This window comes from Pleurodeles waltl, chromosome 12 (genome assembly GCF_031143425.1).
Source record: "Pleurodeles waltl isolate 20211129_DDA chromosome 12, aPleWal1.hap1.20221129, whole genome shotgun sequence".
In the NCBI taxonomy this organism is placed as follows: domain Eukaryota; kingdom Metazoa; phylum Chordata; class Amphibia; order Caudata; family Salamandridae; genus Pleurodeles; species Pleurodeles waltl.
The window spans coordinates 105,644,242-105,657,085 of NC_090451.1; the positions used below are offsets into that span (position 1 = coordinate 105,644,242).

The window sequence follows — 12,844 nt, forward strand, 5'->3', positions numbered from 1 at the left end:
TTACAAGGCCAGCTGCTTTTGAGATATTCTAATTATAGTGGTTATTCGGCATTGAAGGTAAGAGAGTTGTTTTTAGGTCTGGCCGTTCCTTCTGCTTTAAATTACTCTAGCTCATGTCAACAAAGTAACAACAAAACATAGCCAACGGTTTGTTGCTCAAGCCTTCCCTACTGCACCTTCCCATGTCTCTCCTGCCGACCACAGTGCAGGAAATTTGAGTTTGCATTTGCGCAAAGAGACGTACAACACAAGAAGGCGCGCTTTCGTGCGCCGGGCACCACCCGGCCTGTGCATTCCTCACTGCCGTGAGATCAGTTTACTCAGCAGAGCATGACGCTGCAATTGGTTAGTAAGGCCTGCCTGACCAGAAGAGTATATTTGGGGTCATGTATTTGATTGCATTTTTAAAACAGTAACAGAACTTAACTGCAATGTTTAAATAGGTCTAGACATATTTAAATAGTGTCAATTTGATAGAAGAATTCTGGAAAATTCAGAGGGGAGGCACCAATGTTTTTTTTTCCCTTTGGGTGGATGTGGCATTAAAGAATTTGAAGACCACTGGTCTAAGTGGACACTAATACACCTGGATCCTCCTGAATTCCTAGCAACAGATGCCAGCAAACCTGGCTAGAGAGCTACTGTGTTGGACTGATCCTGTCGATTCAAGTGGTCTTTCCTAGAGAGTCGGAGGTCATGGAAGTAGATGGAGTTGATGGTAAGCTTCAGGGCTTTAAAGTTTTCCCATCATCATCTGTCTCAGAAAAATGTGCTAGTAAAGACAGAGAATAAGGTAGCGGTCTTTTACATTAACCAGCAGTGAAGCATGCATTGAAAATCCCTCAATGCAATAGCAGAACAATTGGGCTATTGGGCAGAGATCAACCTGTTGCATACGTCGGCAGTACACATCAAGGGCACCGACAATGTGATGGCAGACAGCTGGAGGTTTCCAAATTTGCTGGAGTTGACTTATCCAGGTCGTTGTTTTGAGAGATATGCCGAGAGTTTGTGAAACCCTTTCTGGATCTCTTTTCAAACAAGGACAATGCTCATCTTTGTCGATTCTGATCCAGGTTTCCGGAACAAGGAGCCTAGGTAGTGGACGTATTGGTGATAAAGTGGCTGAGAAGTCTCCTTTATACATTCCCCCCCTTTTTATTGATCCAGATGGTTCTCTTCAAGTCTCAGCAGGGGGAGGGAACATGATTCTTGTTGGCCCTGATTGGCCAGAGGAGATGTCATTGTTTCCTCTTCTGAACCCCTGGCTCTTCTACCTCCTTGGGTACTGCTCAAGTGTGTCTCTTCTCAGAACGTCGTCCCTGACCTTCTTGCTCCAACTCACTCTATCGCTTTGGAGGTTGAGAAGTCTGGACTGCTAGCAAAGGGTCTTTCCTCTTCCTTAGTGGAGTTAATTCAGCACTCCAGCAGGCCTTCTACTTCGAAGTCTTACTCAAAGAACTGGAAGTCCTTTCAGACGTGATGTTCTGCTCATGATCTTTTGGCACCTACCTGTAGTTTTTCTGCTATTTTGCATTTTCTTCTGAATGGGTTTCACTTGAATCTCTTTCCACTCTGAAAGCTCATTGGTTTGCGATAAAGGCTTTTAGGGACTTTTCTGTACCTTCGTCGATGTTACACTCTTTGGTGTCTAGATTGTTATGATCTTTTGTCAATGGTAAGAACAATGAAAAATCCCTTTTCTCCAACTCAGAATCTTCCTACTCTTTTATAGGCTTTCCAATTTTATCTCTTTGAGGATCTGGATACTGTACAATTAAAGATTGTCTCCTATAAAGTTATTTTCCTATTTGCTATCACCTTGCTGAGAACAATTGGGGAGCTGGGAGCCTTAAAATGCTGTCCTCTCTTCATTTGATACTTTAGAAGATGGGGTAACTTTAAGGCCTAGCCCTACCTTTGCTGCAAAGGTTAAGTCTATTTTTGATAGATCTTAGGAAATAATTCTTCCTTCTTTCATTCCCTCTCCTTCCTCTCCGGAAGAACATTTGTTGAATACACTTGATGTTTAAAGAGCTCTTTTCATTTATGTCACCAGGCCTCTGCAGTTCAGGAAAACCAACTCCTTGTTTGTTACTTTTGGACAGCCTGGAAAAGACAAGAAGGTGACTTTTATGACTCTGAGTAGGTGGATTAAGTTGTCAATTTTTCTGGCTTTGCAAGGCTTTTTACAAAATCTTCCAGGTCAGGGATGGTCTACGAGAGGAATGGCCACCTCCTGGGTTGAATTCCAGTGAGTAACAATCTAGGAAATTCCTAGGGTGGTTACTTGGGCCTCAATGCATACATTTGTGAAGCATTATCGCTTAATACATTTTCTGTTTTGCATTTGAGTACCAATGTTTTGAACTCTGCATTACCCTAAGTCCATCTTGTCCTTGTCACAAACATTACATCCTGCCCACCTTCCCATCAGTCCTTTGGCAAGGGCTTGGCACCCAGGTTGGGTGCATGGCGCTAGCATTTAAGAATCCTCCTGTCCTTTCTTCCTCTTGGAGGGTGACATCACTTTACTTTGTAATGACTGTCACAAGGATGCAATGGACTAAGGCTAATGAAGATTACCAATAAGTAACCAACGCATCACCACTCTTTCTGAATGTGCGTGGCTCATTCTGCAGGACTGGTTCTTTGTATGATTCCTGGATTTTCAGAAGCCCTTTGATGGCAGCACCCCCACACTGAAAATTGTTTCAGCACCACTGGACAAGGGTCAGTTGTCATGCTCATCTGCGGCGTAAATTTGCATTGAAGTAGTCTAACTCCCCAGGTCCTGTCTTTTGCTCAATTTGCCTTTGTGAGTTTTCTCTCAATCACTGTTGATTTCCTTTGATCTTTCTTTCTTCTTTCACTTCACCTTCGCCTTCAGTGTATCTTTCGGCCCTGTTAAGAGACACGCCCCCTTGTAGCCACTTCTATACTTCTGTCACCTAATTATTTTCCTATCCTTTCCCCTGTAACATTGCTGATCCTAGCTATAGCATGACTATCCAGAATCTGTTCACCTGAGTTATGTTCCTCTTATCCCCACGCATCTAATAATCAGCTCTTGGTCTCCCTCCACCTCTCACGTGACATAGTCTGAGCCAGTGTCTCCATCTTGGAGAGACAATCTCTTGCACTTCTGTTGTTCTACTGGCGCTGCCGGCTTGAGCTTTTGTCAGAAGTGGCAAAAGAAGGACTAATGGAAAGTGAACGTGTACTGGAGCAACAGAGTGTATGGATTTAAAAGCGTTTGATTAAATGAGAAAAAAGAGTTTACTTGAGAGAAAAAACTTAACTTGGCCCCGTACGGGGATCGAACTCACGACCTTGGCGTTATTAGCACCACACTCTAACCAACTGAGCTAACCAGCCATGAATGACAGAGTTCTCCTTTTTCCATGACATGCAGATACACAGAAGAGTCGGTCTCACTATCACAATTCCTTCATACTTTTCTCCTTCCGTCCCCTGCCTGGATTGCAATAACAAGAGCTGTTGAGTGCTGCACGCCAGCCTCAGCGCCTCTTCTTTCAGTCAATGTCACTGTGTGCTGTGATATCTTTGTAACATTGGTTGTCGCCGGAAGAAAAGGAAAGGATGGATAGGATTTGTATTCTTTTACAACAAAACCCAAAATGCATCGGCTTGCTTGCTCATTAAGTTTACAAGGCCAGCTGCTTTTGAGATATTCTAATTATAGTGGTTATTCGGCGTTGGAGGTAAGAGAGTTGTTTTTAGGTCTGGCCGTTCCTTCTGCTTTAAATTACTCTAGCTCATGTCAACAAAGTAACAACAAAACATAGCCAACGGTTTGTTGCTCAAGCCTTCCCTACTGCACCTTCCCATGTCTCTCCTGCCGACCACAGTGCAGGAAATTTGAGTTTGCATTTGCGCAAAGAGACGTACAACACAAGAAGGCGCGCTTTCGTGCGCCGGGCACCACCCGGCCTGTGCATTCCTCACTGCCGTGAGATCAGTTTACTCAGCAGAGGATGACGCTGCAATTGGTTAGTAAGGCCTGCCTGACCTGAATAGTATATTTGGGGTCATGTATTTGATTGCATTTTTAAAACAGTAACAGAACTTAACTGCAATGTTTAAATAGGTCTAGACATATTTAAACAGTGTCAATTTGATAGAAGAATTCTGGAAAATTCAGAGGGGAGGCACCAATGTTTTTTTTTTCCCTTTGGGTGGATGTGGCATTAAAGAATTTGAAGACCACTGGTCTAAGTGGACACTAATACACCTGGATCCTCCTGAATTCCTCGCAACAGATGCCAGCAAACCTGGCTGGAGAGCTACTGTGTTGGACTGATCCTGTCGATTCAAGTGGTCTTTCCTAGAGAGTCGGAGGTCATGGAAGTAGATGGAGTTAATGGTAAGCTTCAGGGCTTTGAAGTTTTCCCATCATCATCTGTCTCAGAAAAATGTGCTAGTAAAGACAGAGAATAAGGTAGCGGTCTTTTACATTAACCAGCAGTGAAGCATGCATTCAAAATCCCTCAATGCAATAGCAGAACAATTGGGCTATTGGGCAGAGATCAACCTGTTGCATACGTCGGCAGTACACATCAAGGGCACCGACAATGTGATGGCAGACAGCTGGAGGTTTCCAAATTTGCTGGAGTTGACGTTATCCAGCTCGTTGTTTTGAGAGATATGCTGAGAGTTTGTGAAACCCTTTCTGGATCTCTTTTCAAACAAGGACAATGCTCATCTTTGTCGATTCTGATCCAGGTTTCCGGAACAAGGAGCCTATGTAGTGGACGTATTGGTGATAAAGTGGCTGAGAAGTCTCCTTTATACATTCCCCCCCTTTTTATTGATCCAGATGGTTCTTTTCAAGTCTCAGCAGGGGGAGGGAACTTGATTCTTGTTGGCCCTGATTGGCCAGAGATGTCATGGTTTCCTCTTCTGAACCCCTGGCTCTTCTACCTCCTTGGGTACTGCTCAAGTGTGTCTCTTCTCAGAACGTCGTCCCTGACCTTCTTGCTCCAACTCACTCTATCGCTTTGGAGGTTGAGAAGTCTGGACTGCTAGCAAAGGGTCTTTCCTCTTCCTTAGTGGAGTTAATTCAGCACTCCAGCAGGCCTTCTACTTCGAAGTCTTACTCAAAGAACTGGAAGTCCTTTCAGACGTGATGTTCTGCTCATGATCTTTTGGCACCTACCTGTAGTTTGTCTGCTATTTTGCATTTTCTTCTGAATGGGTTTCACTTGAATCTCTTTCCACTCTGAAAGCTCATTGGTTTGCGATAAAGGCTTTTAGGGACTTTTCTGAACTTTCATCGATGTTACACTCTTTGGTGTCTAGACTGTTATGATCTTTTGTCAATGGTAAGAACAATGAAAAATCCCTTTTCTCCAACTCAGAATCTTCCTACTCTTTTATAGGCTTTCCAATGTTATCTCTTTGAGGATCTGGATACTGTACAATTAAAGATTGTCTCCTATAAAGTTATTTTCCTATTTGCTATCACCTTGCTGAGAACAATTGGGGAGCTGGGAGCCTTAAAATGCTGTCCTCTCTTCATTTGATACTTTGGAAGACGGGGTAACTTTAAGGCCTAGCCCTACCTTTGCTGCAAAGGTTAAGTCTATTTTTGATAGATCTTAGGAAATAATTCTTCCTTCTTTCATTCCCTCTCCTTCCTCTTGGGAAGAACATTTGTTGAATACACTTGATGTTTAAAGAGCTCTTTTCATTTATGTCACCAGGCCTCTGCAGTTCAGGAAAACCGACTCCTTGTTTGTGACTTTTGGACAGCCTGGAAAAGACAAGAAGGTGACTTTTATGACTCTGAGTAGGTGGATTAAGTTGTCAATTTTTCTGGCTTTGCAAGGCTTTTTAGAAAATCTTCCAGGTCAGGGATGGTCTACGAGAGGAATAGCCACCTCCTGGGTTGAATTCCAGTGAGTAACAATCTAGGAAATTCCTAGGGTGGTTACTTGGGCCTCAATGCATACATTTGTGAAGCATTATCGCTTAATACATTTTCTGTTTTGCATTTGAGTACCAATGTTTTGAACTCTGCATTACCCTAAGTCCATCTTGTCCTTGTCACAAACATTACATCCTGCCCACCTTCCCATCAGTCCTTTGGCAAGGGCTTGGCACCCAGGTTGGGTGCATGGCGCTAGCATTTAAGAATCCTCCTGTCCTTTCTTCCTCTTGGAGGGTGACATCACTTTACTTTGTAATGACTGTCAAAAGGACGCAATGGACTAAGGCTAATGAAGATTACCAATAAATAACCAACGCATCACCACTCTTTCTGAATGTGCGTGGCTCATTCTGCAGGACTGGTTCTTTGTATGATTCCTGGATTTTCAGAAGCCCTTTGATGGCAGCACCCCCACACTGAAAATTGTTTCAGCACCACTGGACAAGGGTCAGTTGTCATGCTCATCTGCGGCGTAAATTTGCATTGAAGTAGTCTAACTCCCCAGGTCCTGTCTTTTGCTCAATTTGCCTTTGTGAGTTTTCTCTCAATCACTGTTGATTTCCTTTGATCTTTCTTTCTTCTTTCACTTCACCTTCGCCTTCAGTGTATCTTTCGGCCCTGTTAAGAGACACGCCCCCTTGTAGCCACTTCTATACTTCTGTCACCTAATTATTTTCCTATCCTTTCCCCTGTAACGTTGCTGATCCTAGCTATAGCATGACTATCCAGAATCTGTTCACCTGAGTTATGTTCCTCTTATCCCCACGCATCTAATAATCAGCTCTTGGTCTCCCTCCACCTCTCACGTGACATAGTCTGAGCCAGTGTCTCCATCTTGGAGAGACAATCTCTTGCACTTCTGTTGTTCTACTGGGGCTGCCGGCTTCAGCTTTGGTCAGAAGTGGCAAAAGAAGGACTAATGGAAAGTGAACGTGTAGTGGAGCAACAGAGTGTATGGATTTAAAAGCGTTTGATTAAATGAGAAAAAAAGAGTTTACTTGAGAGAAAGAATGTAACTTGTCCCGTACGGGGATCGAACCCGCAACCTTGGTGTTATTAGCACCATGCTCTAACCAACTGAGCTAACCGGCCATGAATGACAGAGTTATCCTTTTTCCATGACATGCTGATACACAGAAGAGTCGGTCTCACTATCGCAATTCCTTCATACTTTTCTCCTTCCGTCACCTGCCTGGATTGCAATAACAAGAGCTGTTGAGTGCTGCACGCCAGCCTCAGCGCCTCTTCTTTCAGTCAATGTCACTGTGTGCTGTGATATCTTTGTAACATTGGTTGTTGCCGGAAGAAAAGGAAAGGATGGATAGGATTTCTATTCTTTTACAACAAAACCCAAAATGCATCGGCTTGCTTGCTCATTAAGTTTACAAGGCCAGCTGCTTTTGAGATATTCTAATTATAGTGGTTATTCGGCATTGGAGGTAAGAGAGTTGTTTTTAGGTCTGGCCGTTCCTTCTGCTTTAAATTACTCTAGCTCATGTCAACAAAGTAACAACAAAACATAGCCAACGGTTTGTTGCTCAAGCCTTCCCTACTGCACCTTCCCATGTCTCTCCTGCTGACCACAGTGCAGGAAATTTGAGTTTGCATTTGCGCAAAGAGACGTACAACACAAGAAGGCGCGCTTTCGTGCGCCGGGCACCACCCGGCCTGTGCATTCCTCACTGCCGTGAGATCAGTTTACTCAGCAGAGCATGACGCTGCAATTGGTTAGTAAGGCCTGCCTGACCAGAAGAGTATATTTGGGGTCATGTATTTGATTGCATTTTTAAAACAGTAACAGAACTTAACTGCAATGTTTAAATAGGTCTAGACATATTTAAACAGTGTCAATTTGATAGAAGAATTCTGGAAAATTCAGAGGGGAGGCACCAATGTTTTTTTTTCCCTTTGGGTGGATGTGGCATTAAAGAATTTGAAGACCACTGGTCTAAGTGGACACTAATACACCTGGATCCTCCTGAATTCCTAGCAACAGATGCCAGCAAACCTGGCTGGAGAGCTACTGTGTTGGACTGATCCTGTCGATTCAAGTGGTCTTTCCTAGAGAGTCGGAGGTCATGGAAGTAGATGGAGTTGATGGTAAGCTTCAGGGCTTTAAAGTTTTCCCATCATCATCTGTCTCAGAAAAATGTGCTAGTAAAGACAGAGAATAAGGTAGCGGTCTTTTACATTAACCAGCAGTGAAGCATGCATTGAAAATCCCTCAATGCAATAGCAGAACAATTGGGCTATTGGGCAGAGATCAACCTGTTGCATACGTCGGCAGTACACATAAAGGGCAGCGACAATGTGATGGCAGAAAGCTGGAGGTTTCCAAATTTGCTGGAGTTGACTTATCCAGGTCGTTGTTTTGAGAGATATGCCGAGAGTTTGTGAAACCCTTTCTGGATCTCTTTTCAAACAAGGACAATGCTCATCTTTGTCGATTCTGATCCAGGTTTCCGGAACAAGGAGCCTAGGTAGTGGACGTATTGGTGATAAAGTGGCTGAGAAGTCTCCTTTATACATTCCCCCCCTTTTTATTGATCCAGATGGTTCTCTTCAAGTCTCAGCAGGGGGAGGGAACATGATTCTTGTTGGCCCTGATTGGCCAGAGGAGATGTCATTGTTTCCTCTTCTGAACCCCTGGCTCTTCTACCTCCTTGGGTACTGCTCAAGTGTGTCTCTTCTCAGAACGTCGTCCCTGACCTTCTTGCTCCAACTCACTCTATCGCTTTCGAGGTTGAGAAGTCTGGACTGCTAGCAAAGGGTCTTTCCTCTTCCTTAGTGGAGTTAATTCAGCACTCCAGCAGGCCTTCTACTTCGAAGTCTTACTCAAAGAACTGGAAGTCCTTTCAGACGTGATGTTCTGCTCATGATCTTTTGGCACCTACCTGTAGTTTGTCTGCTATTTTGCATTTTCTTCTGAATGGGTTTCACTTGAATCTCTTTCCACTCTGAAAGCTCATTGGTTTGCGATAAAGGCTTTTAGGGACTTTTCTGTACCTTCGTCGATGTTACACTCTTTGGTGTCTAGACTGTTATGATCTTTTGTCGATGGTAAGAACAATGAAAAATCCCTTTTCTCCAACTCAGAATCTTCCTACTCTTTTATAGGCTTTGCAATTTTATCTCTTTGAGGATCTGGATACTGTACAATTAAAGATTGTCTCCTATAAAGTTATTTTCCTATTTGCTATCACCTTGCTGAGAACAATTGGGGAGCTGGGAGCCTTAAAATGCTGTCCTCTCTTCATTTGATACTTTAGAAGATGGGGTAACTTTAAGGCCTAGCCCTACCTTTGCTGCAAAGGTTAAGTCTATTTTTGATAGATCTTAGGAAATAATTCTTCCTTCTTTCATTCCCTCTCCTTCCTCTCCGGAAGAACATTTGTTGAATACACTTGATGTTTAAAGAGCTCTTTTCATTTATGTCACCAGGCCTCTGCAGTTCAGGAAAACCAACTCCTTGTTTGTTACTTTTGGACAGCCTGGAAAAGACAAGAAGGTGACTTTTATGACTCTGAGTAGGTGGATTAAGTTGTCAATTTTTCTGGCTTTGCAAGGCTTTTTAGAAAATCTTCCAGGTCAGGGATGGTCTACGAGAGGAATGGCCACCTCCTGGGTTGAATTCCAGTGAGTAACAATCTAGGAAATTCCTAGGGTGGTTACTTGGGCCTCAATGCATACATTTGTGAAGCATTATCGCTTAATACATTTTCTGTTTTGCATTTGAGTACCAATGTTTTGAACTCTGCATTACCCTAAGTCCATCTTGTCCTTGTCACAAACATTACATCCTGCCCACCTTCCCATCAGTCCTTTGGCAAGGGCTTGGCACCCAGGTTGGGTGCATGGCGCTAGCATTTAAGAATCCTCCTGTCCTTTCTTCCTCTTGGAGGGTGACATCACTTTACTTTGTAATGACTGTCACAAGGATGCAATGGACTAAGGCTAATGAAGATTACCAATAAGTAACCAACGCATCACCACTCTTTCTGAATGTGCGTGGCTCATTCTGCAGGACTGGTTCTTTGTATGATTCCTGGATTTTCAGAAGCCCTTTGATGGCAGCACCCCCACACTGAAAATTGTTTCAGCACCACTGGACAAGGGTCAGTTGTCATGCTCATCTGCGGCGTAAATTTGCATTGAAGTAGTCTAACTCCCCAGGTCCTGTCTTTTGCTCAATTTGCCTTTGTGAGTTTTCTCTCAATCACTGTTGATTTCCTTTGATCTTTCTTTCTTCTTTCACTTCACCTTCGCCTTCAGTGTATCTTTCGGCCCTGTTAAGAGACACGCCCCCTTGCAGCCACTTCTATACTTCTGTCACCTAATTATTTTCCTATCCTTTCCCCTGTAACATTGCTGATCCTAGCTATAGCATGACTATCCAGAATCTGTTCACCTGAGTTATGTTCCTCTTATCCCCACGCATCTAATATTAAGCTCTTGGTCTCCCTCCACCTCTCACGTGACATAGTCTGAGCCAGTGTCTCCATCTTGGAGAGACAATCTCTTGCACTTCTGTTGTTCTACTGGCGCTGCCGGCTTGAGCTTTTGTCAGAAGTGGCAAAAGAAGGACTAATGGAAAGTGAACGTGTACTGGAGCAACAGAGTGTATGGATTTAAAAGCGTTTGATTAAATGAGAAAAAAAGAGTTTACTTGAGAGAAAAAACCTAACTTGGCCCGTACGGGGATCGAACTCGCGACCTTGGCGTTATTAGCACCACGCTCTAACCAACTGAGCTAACCAGCCATGCATGACAGAGTTCTCCTTTTTCCATGACATGCAGATACACAGAAGAGTCGGTCTCACTATCGCAATTCCTTCATACTTTTCTCCTTCCGTCCCCTGCCTGGATTGCAATAACAAGAGCTGTTGAGTGCTGCACGCCAGCCTCAGCGCCTCTTCTTTCAGTCAATGTCACTGTGTGCTGTGATATCTTTGTAACATTGGTTGTTGCCGGAAGAAAAGGAAAGGATGGATAGGATTTCTATTCTTTTACAACAAAACCCAAAATGCATCGGCTTGCTTGCTCATTAAGTTTACAAGGCCAGCTGCTTTTGAGATATTCTAATTATAGTGGTTATTCGGCGTTGGAGGTAAGAGAGTTGTTTTTAGGTCTGGCCGTTCCTTCTGCTTTAAATTACTCTAGCTCATGTCAACAAAGTAACAACAAAACATAGCCAACGGTTTGTTGCTCAAGCCTTCCCTACTGCACCTTCCCATGTCTCTCCTGCCGACCACAGTGCAGGAAATTTGAGTTTGCATTTGCGCAAAGAGACGTACAACACAAGAAGGCGCGCTTTCGTGCGCCGGGCACCACCCGGCCTGTGCATTCCTCACTGCCGTGAGATCAGTTTACTCAGCAGAGCATGACGCTGCAATTTGTTATTACGGCCTGCCTGACCAGAATAGTATATTTGGGGTCATGTATTTGATTGCATTTTTAAAACAGTAACAGAACTTAACTGCAATGTTTAAATAGGTCTAGACATATTTAAACAGTGTCAATTTGATAGAAAAATTCTGGAAAATTCAGAGGGGAGGCACCAATGTTTTTTTTTTCCCTTTGGGTGGATGTGGCATTAAAGAATTTGAAGACCACTGGTCTAAGTGGACACTAATACACCTGGATCCTCCTGAATTCCTCGCAACAGATGCCAGCAAACCTGGCTGGAGAGCTACTGTGTTGGACTGATCATGTCGATTCAAGTGGTCTTTCCTAGAGAGTCGGAGGTCATGGAAGTAGATGGAGTTAATGGTAAGCTTCAGGGCTTTGAAGTTTTCCCATCATCATCTGTCTCAGAAAAATGTGCTAGTAAAGACAGAGAATAAGGTAGCGGTCTTTTACATTAACCAGCAGTGAAGCATGCATTCAAAATCCCTCAATGCAATAGCAGAACAATTGGGCTATTGGGCAGAGATCAACCTGTTGCATACGTCGGCAGTACACATCAAGGGCACCGACAATGTGATGGCAGACAGCTGGAGGTTTCCAAATTTGCTGGAGTTGACGTTATCCAGGTCGTTGTTTTGAGAGATATCCCGAGAGTTTGTGAAACCCTTTCTGGATCTCTTTTCAAACAAGGACAATGCTCATCTTTGTCGATTCTGATCCAGGTTTCCGGAACAAGGAGGCTATGTAGTGGACGTATTGGTGATAAAGTGGCTGAGAAGTCTCCTTTATACATTCCCCCCCTTTTTATTGATCCAGATGGTTCTCTTCAAGTCTCAGCAGGGGGAGGGAACTTGATTCTTGTTGGCCCTGATTGTCCAGAGATGTCATGGTTTCCTCTTCTGAACCCCTGGCTCTTCTACCTCCTTGGGTACTGCTCAAGTGTGTCTCTTCTCAGAACGTCGGCCCTGACCTTCTTGCTCCAACTCACTCTATCGCTTTGGAGGTTGAGAAGTCTGGACTGCTAGCAAAGGGTCTTTCCTCTTCCTTAGTGGAGTTAATTCAGCACTCCAGCAGGCCTTCTACTTCGAAGTCTTACTCAAAGAACTGGAAGTCCTTTCAGACGTGATGTTCTGCTCATGATCTTTTGGCACCTACCTGTAGTTTGTCTGCTATTTTGCATTTTCTTCTGAATGGGTTTCACTTGAATCTCTTTCCACTCTGAAAGCTCATTGGTTTGCGATAAAGGCTTTTAGGGACTTTTCTGAACTTTCATCGAAGTTACACTCTTTGGTGTCTAGACTGTTATGATCTTTTGTCAATGGTAAGAACAATGAAAAATCCCTTTTCTCCAACTCAGAATCTTCCTACTCTTTTATAGGCTTTCCAATTTTATCTCTTTGAGGATCTGGATACTGTACAATTAAAGATTGTCTCCTATAAAGTTATTTTCCTATTTGCTATCACCTTGCTGAGAACAATTGGGGA

At 43.5% G+C, this 12,844-nt stretch overlaps 1 non-coding gene across 1 annotated transcript; it reads right to left on the reverse strand.

The window, feature by feature from the left end:
* Positions 1-10,639: 10,639 nt before the first annotated feature.
* TRNAI-AAU (transfer RNA isoleucine (anticodon AAU)) lies at positions 10,640-10,713 on the reverse strand. The gene has a single exon. It is a non-coding gene; the product is annotated as a tRNA-Ile (tRNA).
* Positions 10,714-12,844: the final 2,131 nt, after the last annotated feature.